Source organism: Amphibalanus amphitrite, unplaced genomic scaffold, assembly GCF_019059575.1.
Source record: "Amphibalanus amphitrite isolate SeventyFive unplaced genomic scaffold, NRLGWU_Aamphi_draft 000193F_arrow, whole genome shotgun sequence".
Lineage (NCBI taxonomy): Eukaryota > Metazoa > Arthropoda > Thecostraca > Balanomorpha > Balanidae > Amphibalanus > Amphibalanus amphitrite.
In genome coordinates, this window is record NW_024881688.1 from 437035 (window position 1) to 451540 (window position 14506).

The 14506-nt window shown below is 47.6% G+C and overlaps 1 protein-coding gene across 4 annotated transcripts in view; it reads left to right on the forward strand.

Annotated features, from left to right (window-relative positions):
* Nucleotides 1–552: 552 nt before the first annotated feature.
* Nucleotides 553–14506, forward strand: part of LOC122384591 — a 42591-nt gene continuing 28637 nt past the window's right edge. The window contains exon 1 of one of the 4 annotated variants that reach the window (XM_043372155.1): nt 553–1184. The gene's annotated coding sequence lies outside the window, so the exon portion shown is untranslated. Of the gene's footprint in view, nt 1185–9446; nt 9953–14506 lie in introns of those variants that run through there. The other 3 variants (XM_043372154.1, XM_043372152.1, XM_043372153.1) reach the window with 3 other exon arrangements.

Sequence of the window (14506 nt, forward strand, 5' to 3'; positions counted from 1 at the left end):
GGACCAATATATACTTAAACTTATTTTAATGGTATCTATCTACTAGTACAGATATAATGCATGGTCCATGGTCCTTAAGCTCATCTAAAGGTGTCAATAGCCGTTTTCACAAGGGGCTTTCTGGCGAATGCACCCAATTTGGCTAGATCTGCACCAAATCTCTTTTACAATGAATATCTTCGTATTATGAATTTATTTCAGTGTTTTAATAGAAAATAATGTCTGATAGTTAAAAAAATGAGGCATATTATCAACTGTGCAGCCCAAACTGATAACTTTCAAGAAACACACTGAACCTAATTTGACCAAATCTGCACCTAATCTGCACCTAATCTGCACCAAATGTGTACCAGACGGCCGTTGTGAAAACGGCTATTGCTGGTCTCTGAAAGTGTCACCGGCCGATCCATGCGCGCAGGACGGCGCGGTGACACGATGCCTGTAATGTATAGTGTGTGCGGGTATCGCTCGGCGCCGCGCCGGGCCGGGCCGGGCCGAGGCGGGCGGGCGGCGGGCGGTGGCGCCGGAGCCGCTGTCTGACGGCGCTGGAGCCCAGTCTGACGGCCGACGGCGCCGGCGGAGGGTGTGTACGAGACGCGAGGACGTCAGACGGACGGACCGGATGAGGGTGTCTGTCGACAGCTGGTGGCCGCAGGTGGAAATGTGATAGGAGGAAATCGTGACACTGTGGAAACAGGAGTTGGAAACCGTGACGCTGTGAGGGCAAAAGCCGGAACTTGTGATGCTGTGAGGACCGGCGGTGAAAATCGTGAGCACCGGAGGTAGAATCTGTGAGGACCGTCGGTGGAACCTGTGAGGACCGGAGGTAGAATCTGTGAGGACCGGAGGTAGAATCTGTGAGGACCGGAGGTAGAATCTGTGAGGACCGGAGGTAGAATCTGTGAGGACCGGAGGTAGAATCTGTGAGGACCTAAATAATCTGTGAGGACCGGCGGTGAAATCTGTGAGGACCTGTAGAAACTGTCAGGACCGCAGGTGAAAGCTGTGATTGTGGGGACCGGAGGCGGAAACTGCGACAGGTTGAGGAATGGATAGTAGGTGACAACTGTGATACTGTGAGGGACGGAGGTGAAAACTGTAATACTGTGAAAACTTAGACCAAGCACGGATCGGAATTGGTCACGGGATTTTAGCCTCACGGTCCAAACGTTTGGTTAACTCAGGTGAGTTTTCTACATTGACATGGGCCTCACATGAGCTGGAATAGTGACATTTCAAGGTCCCCGGTTGTGTTAATCATTGCCGTTCCTATGATTTTTATTTTTTCCTTTAAAACGTCATGTTTATTATGTTTGTATTAGCTCTAGTTCTTGTGATTAATGGTTGATTGGACGACTACCCTTATCATAATAAGTATGCTTTGAAATTATAGAGTGGTTGTCCTTTCAGCGCAATTCAATAGAAAAGATGCAACGAAATGTATATTTGCCCAGTTTTTCGAAGCATCATCAGCCGAGCTAGAATGTAATAAATACCTAAAGGCTAATGATGCCTACCAGTGATGGCCGGAACACTTAGAATTTCAGAAATAAATGGCTGAATCAGTTGACGATGAGAGCAGCCGCAGCCCCTACCAGTTACTTACCTAACGCACTTCTAAAGCCAGCCAGTTAACGATTAAACCCTGTTCAAAAATAGTTAAATGTGGGAAAACTGTGTCTCCTCAGAGTGACATTCACCAAAAATCTTCAGATACCTACAATTAAATTAGACATGTGCTTATGCAATGTTCATGGATCTGAGAAAATTGATCTTGGGTCTGATCTGATCCCACGGATTTCGAGCTCAGATCCAATTGAATCATGCATCCAACCCCTTCATTTTATCCAGAGATCCATTGCATCATAAACCTAAGCATTTTTTTTTGTCACACATTTCTTACATTTTTGTCTGGAAGCAATTCGTTGCAACTCGCAAATATTCCTTTTTAGGGCTCTTATCCCATTATGTCTCACAATTCACACAGTTTTACGGCAGTAGGTACCAGTTATTTACATGGAACCACCTGGGATTATGGTTTCATAAGTTGTCCGTTGATAGGGGATCGATTCGGACAGATCTGTTATCGATTCGGAATTCATTCTCCAAGCAATATCCATTAGGGTCGTAATTCATAGATCCCAGCTTTCAATTGGCTTCAACATCCTCTGACTGAAGTCACAGATCTATCACTCGGAACGGATCTATGCAATTAGCGTCCCCACGGGGAGGGGCAAGTGGGGCAGATTGCCCCTCCCCCCCCCTTCAGCCTCCGACCAGGCACCCCCTGAGATCGATACAGATCCGATGATATTTGGGGATCCAGCAAAAATAAGGGGTTCTTTCCTAAGAATGCCTATGAAGTCGGATCCGCTCGGAGCTTGCAGTTCTTACCAGAATCTGAGTCGGAGTGGTCAAAATCTTTAAGACTCCTACTCCAGACCCAAGATTTAAACGTTTTGATTCAATCCATGTTCCTATAGTTGGTTCTTTATTCAGTTTCTCAGCCGATCTTCACTAGTTGTGTATGCTGACACAAAACTTTCATTCAAAGCGTGACGCGGGAACTTCGGGCCCGTTCAGGATCTTTCCCGGGGTTTTTGGGGGTGCTGATCACGAATATCATGTTAGTTTTGATCACAGCTGATTCTTAATGCATTTAGGCCAGGTCGGGTCAGGTCAGGTCAGGTCAGGTCAACCAGTATGGGTCCTGCCGGGTATTCGTAGTAGGTGTCAACCGCCTCTGACAGCTTCGTCCAACCTCAGCTCAGCGTATTTAATATAACGTTTGGTTTTGATTTTATTTGTTTGTGGAAAAGGTCAAGGATTCTTCGCATATTTATGCTCGCTATGTTCCGAGCAAAAGCACCTTGCACCTTTTAAGATGAACAACCTCCGATTCGCACTTCCAACTTTTCCTCTCCGCCGAATGCCTACTTTATACACTAAAATTGGTGGCTGTCATAAATAATCCCTTTGCATTTCACGTAAGAACTCCGATTATAAGAGCGTTTTCAACTTTTTTCTGGGTGAGGATCATGCACGTCTGCAAGGGGGCTTGTCAGAGGGGTCGGCTACCGCACTTTCTGTGCACTCCACATTAACAACCGTTGTCCTGCTAATACCTACGAAAGGTCAGTTTCTGGTTCTACCGAAGTCGTTAAAAAAACATGTCATAGCTAGAAAAAAATTATCACGATCGCATTCCTCGCACCTTGGTGCGTCGAATGATATATAAAACGAGTGAAACCAGTAAAACGCCTTTTGGGCGAAGAACGAGCGAGCGAGATAGTGAGCCCTGCACGTGCGGAAGGGCGAGAGGGTACTTCCAACGGGCTTGCGCAAAGTTGTTCTTACTGGTCGCTGGCGGTGTGCCAAATTTGAACGCCATCGGCCCAGCCGTTCCTGAGATCTGGAAGCGGCATTCTGCACGTGCGCAAGTGCAAACGGGGTCCAAAATGACTTTGCACGGCACCCTACTAACTGGTCCCAACCGTGTACCAAATTTGAGCGCAATCGGCCCAGCCGTTCTCGAGATCTGGAAACGCCCCCTGCACGTGCGCACGTGCAGTAGCACCCTAACCGCAACACTTGGGAATGCATTGCCTGGTGGGTGCCTACCTGTATGCCAAGTTTCAGCGAAATCGCCCCAGTAATTACCGAGTTACTGAAATGGGAACAAATTTGGCACCTCTTATTGTTGTATTTTGCACGTGCACTGGGGGTGACCCACATGCATCGAAAGTATCCTATTTTGGGTAGAAGGGATGCTGCTACCCTACAAAAATTACCGCAAGTCAATCGCCCAAGCGGCTGCTGAGATATGAGCCTCTCAAAATCACTACTTTTGCAAAACAGCTTGAACACCCTTGACTTTTCACGTGGCACGTGCCACGACGTTCACTGAGGTGTATCAAAAGTAGTCAATTACGGGGTAGAAGGGATGGGGCTACCCAGCAAAAAAGACCGCATGCCAATCGGTCCAGCGGTTGCTGAGATATAAGCCTCTCAAAAGCGTTACAGGCCGGGCCGGGCCGGGCCGGGCCGCTCATACTGAGATTTTTCCGTTATATTGAAAAGACTCACTAGTCACTTCGCTCGCTGCGCTCGCTCGCTCGTAATAAATTGAGTGCGTACTGGCTGTGGAAAGGTAGGGGAGAGTGGGATAAGATTCCCAGGGTGGGAAAGACGCACCACTCCCTCTAGCGGCGAAACAAAGAATCGAACCTGGAAAATAATGTTCTTACCGTTAAGTGGAAGACTGCCTTGTTAACTGCACAAAAATTTGCGAAGCTCAGTTGGGCAACGGCTGGCTGGTGATTGCATGTTTTTTATTTGCTTCTTTCAAAAAATATTTTGGTGTTAAAACATTGTAAATATCAAAGAAGGTAAATATTTTTTATGTCCCTTGCTATGGTCGCGGATACATTAATATGCGTGTACTGTGTCCCAAACAGTTTGTTTCAGGGTGTAGTTACGGAGCGAGCGAAGCGAGCGTAGTCTTTCCTTAGATTAACGGAAATATATATAAAAAACGACAATATATTCAAATACACAATTAAAAAACAGAGCTTTCGGTAACAAATACCTTGATCACTGTGTGTATGATCAAATATGTAAGGTATTTGTATACCTTACAAATATGTAAGGTATTTGTTACCGAAAGCTCTGTTTTTTAATTGTGTATTTGAATATATTGTTGTTTTTTATTACGGAGCGAGCGAAGCGAGCGGAGTCTTACGTAGAATAACGGAAATTTCTGAGTATGAGCGGCCGGCCGGCCGTGCGGACGCTTTTGCGAGGCTTATATCTCAGCAACCACTTGACCGATTTACACGCGGTAATTTTTGTAGGGTAGCTTCATTCCTTCTACCAAGTATTGGACTATTCCCGATGCATGTGGGTGACCCCGTATGCACGTGCCACGTGCAAAACGAAGAGGTGTCAGTTTTGTAATTGTTGCAATATCTCGGCAACTACTTGGCCGATTGCGCTGAAAGTTAGCATACCTATAGGTAGGCACCCACTGGGCAATGCATATCCATGTGCCAGAGTTGGGGTGCTGCTGCACGTGCGCACGTGCAGGGGTCGTTTCCAGATCTCGAGAACGACTGGACCGATGGCGCTCAAATTTGGTACACGGTTAGGGACCAGTTAGTAGGGTGCCGTGCACAAGTCAGTTGGGACCCATTTTGCACGTGCGCACGTGCAGGGTGCCGCTCCCAGATCTCGAGAACGGCTGGGCCGATTGTGCTCAAATTTGGCACATCGCTAGAAACCGGTCAGTAGGGTGCCGTGCACAAGTCAGTTGGAGGTACCCCTCAAAATTTCGCACGTGCAAGACTCACCCCCTCGCTCGCTCCGTTAGTCGCCCCAAAAGGCGCTATACTGGTTTTATGGCTAACAAATTGTACTGATTTAATGTAAATTCGGTACCTTGGGGTAACATGCCCCCTGCCCTGATGGGGAAAGACGCCCCCTAAATCCGTAGGCTGGCCTTCAAGGAACCCGTCAAATCATTTATTACATACTTGTGATGAGAGACAAAAGCCGATCTGGGACTATTGAGAGTCCAGTACGGTCGGGTGCTCCCCATGCCGGTCTCTCGGCCCACACAGCGACTTTTTGGGCGGCATCTGACTCTGAGAGCCCTCACGACGGCCTCTGTGGGACCCATTATTGGGTCCAAGGCCCCTCACGACATCATTTGAGGGCTCCCACGTTGGCTCCATGGGCCGCGCTGGCATCTGAGGTCCCCACGATGGGTTCGAGGGCCCTCAAGCATCATGAAGACCTATAAGGGCCCCACAGCGGTCTCCGAACGCCACCACGGAGGCTTGTTTGGCCGCGCTGAACTATGATGGCCCTAACGATGACCTCTGAAGCCCCTTACGACGTCTTTTAAGGGCCCTTACGATGACGTTTAGTGTCTATTGCAGGCTCGAAGCATAGGCGCGGGAGCCGGGGGGGCAGTGGGGGCAGCTTGCCCCCCCAACTCTGGGGCCGTGGGGGCGGTGCCCCCACAGCTTTGAGACGAAATACCACACTTTTTTTGCAAATGTTTTCTTTTTTGTTGAAAAAGCCGAGGGGTGAAAAATAAGTGGCCTAAAACCGGTGAGAAAACTAGATTTGGGGGTACCCTAGGTTAATCTCTATTATGGTGTGCCCCCCCAGTCGGAAAGTAGTTCCCGCGCCCCTGCGAAGGGACTACTGATTCGTTCAGGCGATTCATGTGCCCATTTGTGTCACTTATAGTGCAGGGGGCATCTTCCCCAACGCCAGGGGGCGTCTTTCCCACCCTGTGGGGTAAGATGCCCCCTTTCACTTCTTCATGAAGATGCTTAATAGCATAAAAGCTATCATATTTCAGGCTCGAAAGTGTGTCATTTTTTGGAAAAAAATGATGTCGGCTTCCGTTGAAACTCCAAGTTTTTGCTTTCCGATCGTCATTTTCGAATAATATGTGATATTGTAAAACTCTGGGCATCTTACCCCATTCTCCCCTAAAACTTTACACCAAAATTGATTTTGCCCAACCCCCAAAACCCAAAACCTCTGGCGGTGACGCGCACTTGTCTGAATGCAATAAAGCGCTGCGCAGTATCTAATCTAAGCCTTGTTACTGGTGTCAACTGCCAGTCAGTAATGCATACCAATTGAGACCTCGTCATTTTCTCTCGCCTGATCCAAATTCATGCAGCATCCATGCGCCTCACATGAAAGAATATTTCGTGACGCGGCGTGTTGGCAATGTTTACGATAGTGATGTGTGTTGCACACATCACGCCCCAAGACTATACCTTGTTCCATTTGAGTAACGACATGCATTGCAGAATCGTGATGGATGCGTATACGCATGGGTGTAGGAGCGCCAAAAATATTGGTGAAGGATGCCACCTGAACCTTATGAAAAGGGACAGGACCGTGCCAACCAACACGCACAGTGCAAGCGGGGGGGGGGGGGGGGCGAATTTCGCCAACCCCTTGTTTTTCGCAGATATCTTACGCCCTTATCATCCCATTAACGTCAAATTTTCAATGCCTGCCTAAAACTGAATTGTGCATCTTGCCATGACAGAAAGATGTAAATCAGGGCCTCGGCTAAGGAATTTTGACTACTGGGGCAAATGGTCAAAGTGTGTTAACCCGCGCCCTGCTGGGGGGGGGGAGGTTTTTGAACATCCTCCCCCCTGCAGTTTTTCGCGGATATCTGAAAAACGGCGGCACCTTATCATCTATCAATTTTATACATTTTGTGAAAATTTCAGACCAGGGTCCTTCAAGGTCAGGTCACCAGGTCGCTACAAGTGACCTCACCTCATAAACACATCATAAAATGTTTCAATGTATGCCATAGCTACACCAAGTGACGGATCGCTTTGAAGCTTTCAGCAATTGATAAGTGCAACAGTATGTACAAAATTCGGAATTTTCATATCGGTGACCTAAGGTCGGGTCAATTTTGCGAGCTCTCTAGGTATTATAAGTCAATGGGAGAAAATTCAAAACCGTCTTTTTCGGACGAAAGTCATTCTAAACACTCTCAAACACTAAATTACAAGTAACTTTGACACACTGAACATGAAAACGGCACCCGTGACCCCTGTCTATGCCCCTAAGGTCATCTCAGGTCACGAATGGTATCTAACAGTTTTTTTGCGACTAACTTTTGAAAGAGGCATGCTAGAGCGATGAAAACGCCTTATATATGTTCAGCTCGACGATACAGATCCACTAATATGCAACATGACAATGTCCGGTCAGGTCATGACCTTGACCTGAGGTCAAATTTTTCAAGTTGACCTTTCAAGGTCAAGTTATAGTTCATTCGATGCGTCTTGACGAGAGGAACTCGATGCCGGTGAAAATAAGCTCGTACAAGGCTTGAGTCAAAAGTTATTGCAGAAAAACTGTTTCCGAAAAAAATCGGCTATTTTTGCAGTTTTTGCCCCCTGCAGGCAAAACCGTTGACGTTAGGTCAAATCTGAGAGAATTATTCAGAAAGGGCGTTAATAGGGCTATCGAATGCGCTTTTCCGTGGCGCTGTAGCTCTATTGGTTCCCGAGCTATGCGTTGGCTTCTTGGAAATTGTCGACATTCGACCTGGAAATCGGCGAAATTTTGCCTTCAATGACCTCTGGTGACCTGACCTTTGACCTGACCAAAAAAGTGACCGAAGTGATTTCGTCATTATTTTTGGCGCTCTTTCGAACGCCGCCTTCTGCGTATCGCTACGTGGCCCAGGAGGCCGAGTTAGAATGGGGGGGGGGGTGTTCAAACACCCCCCCCCCCCAGCAGGGCGTGGAAATCCAGGACCCCCAGCCGGGCGCGGGTTAAAAAAACAGACATTTGATCAACCGTCGAATCCAGTAGTTCTAAGCATAGGTAGGTGAAGACCCTCCCTTGCATTGTCCAAGATTGGTGAAGGATCCTTCACCAATCTGAAACTTTGGTGAAAGGTATCCTTCACGAAAGAGATACGTTGCTACACCTATGCGTATACGTTCACGGCTGCTGCCGACGAAACCGTTACGGCCATTGCGGACAATGCCGCTGGCCTTAAGGCTGAGCTACACTATGCGTGACCGTCCAGGAAATTCCGTGCGTGATCTGCAGATCCGTGATTGCGAGACTCCCTTGACATCGGTTTCTGCGATTTTCCAGAATTGCTGTGAATTATTGTACGCTGCCGTAATAATAACAATTAATAAATGGTTTCAGTGGCGGATCCAGGGGGGGGGGGGGGGTCAAAATGGTCATTTGCTCCTCCCAAACGGCATAATTTTAACATTACGCCTATGGACGAGGCATGGAAAGAATCGATAAATTGTTATGGTTTGCCCCCCCCCCCCCCAACTCTGAGCTGGATCCGCCTCTGAATGGTTTCGCAACAAACGCTTAACTTTGCTATCTTCTATACTATTTTATCGATAAATGATTTATTTTGTTAATAAAACATCAAAAACAGATGAAAATTAAAGAAACAATTATTGATTACGTCACTTGGATTCATACGGTGCGCCACCAAGTGCGCCCACAACTGTCTCATATCACGCAATCTCGCAGATTCTGCAAAAAAAGTTCGTAGCTTTGAACTTTATATCGGTACGGAACATCCTGATTCCTGACCGTCCTGACCATCCGGCATTTCCTGTACTGAACGTCCGGGATTTTCTTGACTGAATCCATGTGACCCCAGTGTAGCCGACCCTGTGCATTTCCTATCAGCTGAACTTGGCCTGCGTACCGATTTCCCGCAAAACCAGACAAAATGCAGATCACGGACGTAGGATCCCGCATAGTGTAGTTAACCTTAAGTGCGCTCACGAGGGTCACCTGTCACGTGGTCGCATGGTCGTCCAATGAGATGATGGTAGGATGAGGCTCTGACCAATCAGCGCGCGGAACGGCCGTCCAGCTGCCTGACCGGTGACCCGTGACCGGCCACGGCGCAATAGTGAGTTAGTATCTATGACCGTGTCAGTGTAGTGAGTGTTCTGCGTCTGTGAGGTGCCGGGGCTGCGGCTCCGTCCCTAACTGACAGAAAAAGCAACGGGCGTGCAGGGTCCCCGGTCCACGGAAACTGTGAGACATTGGGTCGGCTATTCTTCTCAGGTTCTAATTTTGGTAATTACGTGCGTTATTGCTTGCTTTAGCTTCAGTTACATGTTATTTTTTATCAGTCCATTGCTGAATGCAGTCTGTCTGAGTGACAGTCTGACCCTCTGCGAGCGGTACAAGTCGCAGAGCTTTCGCCTATTCTGTTCGGTGGCGCTAGGGGGGGGGGGAGGAATGGGGCTGTAGAAAGGGGGTCATCAGGGCCATTCTACCTGAGATCCAGGTTTTAACATTACGCCTGCCGGAATGGAATACTCGACCATCGATTTCTACGGCTGCCGCTCTCTCTCTCCATCCTTTCTCCATCTGCTAATGGTCTAACGTCGTTTGGCTGGTGAGTGGTGGTTGAACAGACTATAGCACTCCCAAGTCTCAGGTCTCTCCCTTCCCTCTCTCTCTCTCTCTCTCTCTCTCTCTCTCTCTCTCTCTCTCTCTCTCTCTCTCTCTCCTCTCTCTCTCTCTCTCTCTCTCTCTCTCTCTCTCTCTCTCTCTCTCTCTCTCTCTCTCTCTCTCTCTCTCTCTCTCTCTCTCTCTCTCTCTCTCTGTCTTTTTCTCTCTCTCCTAAAATATTCTGTAATGCCTACACTGAATGAAAATGCACGATATCAATGACAACAGATTAATTGGGTAATATCTTGCGGTTTATAAATCACCCCGTTTAGCCTGGTGTTACGTCGTCGCCAAAGTGGAAATTAGACACTGAAAGCCCCTCATGTCGGCCTTCAGTAAATCATTCGGCTCCAAACGCCGCTGAATAGCAACAATTACCGCATGGCGACTGTTTATTATTTGTAATCGAGCCACTTCTCAAGTTTCAAGAGAGAGAGAGAGAGAGAGAGAGAGAGAGAGAGAGAGAGAGAGAGAGAGAGAGAGAGAGAGAGAGGAGAGAGAGAGAGAGAGGAGAGAGAGAGAGAGAGAGAGAGAGGAGAGAGAGAGAGAGAGAGAGGAGAGAGAGAGAGAGAGAGAGAGAGAGAGAGGCAGACGGATTGTGCTGCTTTCTCGCTGATCAGTGTTCTGTCGGTCCCGCGATTCCATTAAACTCGCTCCGTCAATCAGACAATGAGAAAACGACAGCCGCCGCCACAGGTCAGCTTTAGCGGAGTGTGACGCCATATCAGTTGGGGAAACTACGAGGAGCCAAACAAAAATTGGATTAGCCAATCAGCGGCTGGAGTGAGCGGGGCGATGACCATATATGGTCATAAAATCAGACAACTTCATCTTTTCAATGAATTTCAGCATTCAAATGAAAAAATAAGGCATAATAATGTTTTTTAACCACACAAGACCTACACTCACCCGGTGCATAATTAACTGGCGGCTCTAAATCGCAGAGTTACAACGCAAGGTCAAACCGTGATTGGCAAATATGGCGGATTGAAACAGACGCGCCAAGAAATGTAAGCAGTACCGTGGTTTAAAAATGCCACTATTTTTATTATTTTGTTTATGGTTTTTCTAATTGTAGTTAAGTTATTATTCTAGAATTAAATATTTTTGTTTATTGTAATTAAATTAAATCTTTTAACAATTTTCTTTCATAAAACCAATCCATTTATTGAATGGCAAGCTGATTGTGACGCCCAGAACCTGCAGAAAAGCCGTTTTCCTATCGCCATTTTCGAGTCAATTCGCCGAATGTAATCAAATCACACTAATTCCTAGTGAAAAATGGAAGCCTTTTCTCTCCAATAAGTGGACGCGATACCGCAAGTACCGGCTTGTTATACCGTTTTTCACCCTTAGTAGCGGGGGCTGCATTTATGCCCATATATGGTCATCAAAAGTCCATTTATTGACCAATCCATTTTTTGACATTCGCCTCGTAGTTTCCCCAACTGATATACGAGTAGCTCAGCCGCGCGGAGTAGGGGAGAGTGGGGTAAGATGCCCAGGGTTTTACAATCTCATATATTATTCGAAAATGACGATCGGAAAGCAAAAACTTGGAGTTTCAACGGAAGCCGACATCATTTTTCTCCAAAAAATAACACACTTTCGTGCCTGAAATATGATAGCTTTTATGCTATTAAGCATTTTCCTGAAGAAGTGAAAGGGGGCATCTTACCCCACAGGGTGGGAAAGACGCCCCCTGGCGTTGGGGAAGATGCCCCCTGCACTATAAGTGACATAAATGGGCACGTGAATCGCCTGAACGAATCAGTAGTCCCTTCGAGCCTGCAATAGACACTAAACGTCATCGTAAGGGCCCTCAAAAGTAGTCGTAAGGGGCTTCAGAGGTCATCGTCAGGGCCATCATAGTTCAGCGCGGCCAAACAAGCCTCCGTGGTGGCGTTCGGAGACCGCTGTGGGGCTCTTACAGGTCTCCATGATGCTTGAGGGCCCTCGAGCCCATCGTGGGGACCTCCGATGCCAGCGCGGCCCGTGGGGCCAACGTGGGAGCCCTCAAAGGATGTCGTGAGGGGCCCTGGAGCCAATAATGGGGCCCACAGAGGCCGTCGTGAGGGCTCTCAGAGTCAGATGCCGCCCAAAAAGTCGCTATGTGGGCCGAGAGACCGGCATGGGGAGCACCCGACCGTACTGGACTCTCAATAGTCCCAGATCGGCTTTTTTTCTACATCACAAGTATGTAATAAATGATTTGACGGGCTGTTTGAAGGACAGCCTACGGATTTAGGGGGGCGTCTTTCCCCATCAGGACAGGGGGCATCTTACCCCAAGGTACCGAAGTAACATTAAATCAGTACAATTTGTTAGCCATAAAACTACACCCTGAAACAAACTGTTTGGGACACAGTACACGCATGTTAATGTATCACGACCATAGCAAGAGACATACAAATTATTTACCTTCTTTGATATTTACAATGTTTTGACACCAAAATATTTTTCGAAAGAAGCAAATAAAAAACATGCAATCACCAGCCAGCCGTTGCTCAACTGAGCTTCGCAAATTTTTGTGCAGTTACCAAGGCAGTCTTCCACTTCACGCTAAGAACATTAATTTCCAGGTTCGATTCTTTGTTTTGCCGCTAGAGGGGGTGGGGCGTCTTTCCCACCCTGGGCATCTTACCCCACTCTCCCCTACATACATACAGAGTGACCCCTACCCTGTCACAGAGTCGGCGAGTGCTCTGCTCGACTCTCCTCCGAATGCAGGAGTTTGACTAGTCGTGCGGCGAATTTTCCTGTAGGTACAGGGACCCGCAGTTGCTTCTGTACACACTAGTATTTCAGCGTATTCTTGGCCTGTGACACCGTTGGAGGCGAATTGGGAAATGATTGTGTGCTTATTAAAACCACCATCTAACGGGCTTTAAACTGATGTGCTGCTCTCCTAATTCAGTGAACTTTTTATGGCTGTATCAGCAAAACATTGTTTTCAGCGCTTTTTCCTGCCCCATTCCTTCTGAAACCTGGAACCGCTTATTCCATTCACTCCTGCCATCTGACGATGGTCGTGCTGATTACTAGTTCCAGCGCTAGTTACTGCTCCAGTTTTGCACCCGGCACAAACTCAGGCGGCACCGGGCCGTGGCTCGACCAGTGAGGGTCGGAGCGAGCCGACTGCCTGGGGCGCGGTTAGATCGGACGCCTTGCTGGGGAAGGGGACGGGAGTGTGGGGGAGGGGAGGAGGTGGTCACGTGGTCCGTCCAAGCTCGCAGACGACCTGTCCCGCGCCCAGCCATGTCCCGTGATCCAAAATGGCACTAGAGGGCTGTGGAATGCCTGGAGGAGACGATTCGAAAGCGAACTTCAGCAGCACTAATTGAACATATTCTGTGGAGATAAATGAATATTATCTTAATGCAGAAAAAAATGTATGCCTAAGCTGTATAAGCTGTATCTTTTTAAAAGCTGTAAATAGGATTATTTTTAGGGACTTATAGGTTTCGTATACACACTGAAGTGTTACATTAAGCCGTTTCACTCTTATGGTTTGAAAACTGAAGAGTTATCCTTTTTTCTCACAGGGAATGACAAGACAATAACAATACGAATAAAACCAGACGTTTCGCACAAAAAAGTGCCTCCGTCAGTGGCGAGAAATAAGTAACCAGGCATAGATGTTTTCTTTCGATAAAATCGATGATGTGGTTATCTTTATTTTTTAAATATATATTTTCAACAGTTTTTTTTTAAGCACATCATGGAAGCCTATAAACATTTGTGTATTTTATCGGCAACCCGGCTGGCCAGACCGAGACGGTGCCGCATATAGTTCTCATTGATGTTAACCCTCGCCGGACCTATTGGTTTTCTACATACGCGCCGGCCGAGGGGGGGCGGGTACGACCCCCCCCCCTCGCCGTTTCGCCCCTGGTGGAGCTAGCGCGTCGCGGAAAAAACGAGCGTGTGCGCCGTTACGAGACGCAGAGATTGGTACCCGATTTTAAGGTCCTAGGTCAACCGGTGACCTCTGAGGTCAGGTCAAGTGCCCCAAGGTACGGTTCAGTTTTTGGTGAATAACTTCGCAAAAAACGGCCGTAGAGCGCCGATTTTGGCAGCATCGTGTTCGCCTTGCTCAGGCGCGTCGAATGGTATACTTTTTGTCCGGGTCAGGTCAACTTGGGGTGTTGACCTCAGGTCAAGGTCAGGTCAGCGCCCCCAGGTCACGAAGTTGGTCGAAAGAGGTCATGTCGCATATCATTCGATTCGGCAGGCCTTCCTGAGTCCATTGGTGGCTTTCCCGACTCGCTAGCTCAATTTGATCAAGAGTTATTGACGAAAAACTAATATGACCTTGATGACGTCATAGATGACGTCACGTAAGGTCAACATTGCAAAAGTGACGCATCTAACCTTGCAAGGAGTGCATCAAATCACGATTCTGTGTGCTTGAGATAGTTGGAGATCGTTCCCGGCGCCAGAATAGCAGTTTTCATTTTTCCCCATTGACTTATAATGGTGAGGTCACGAAAATGAC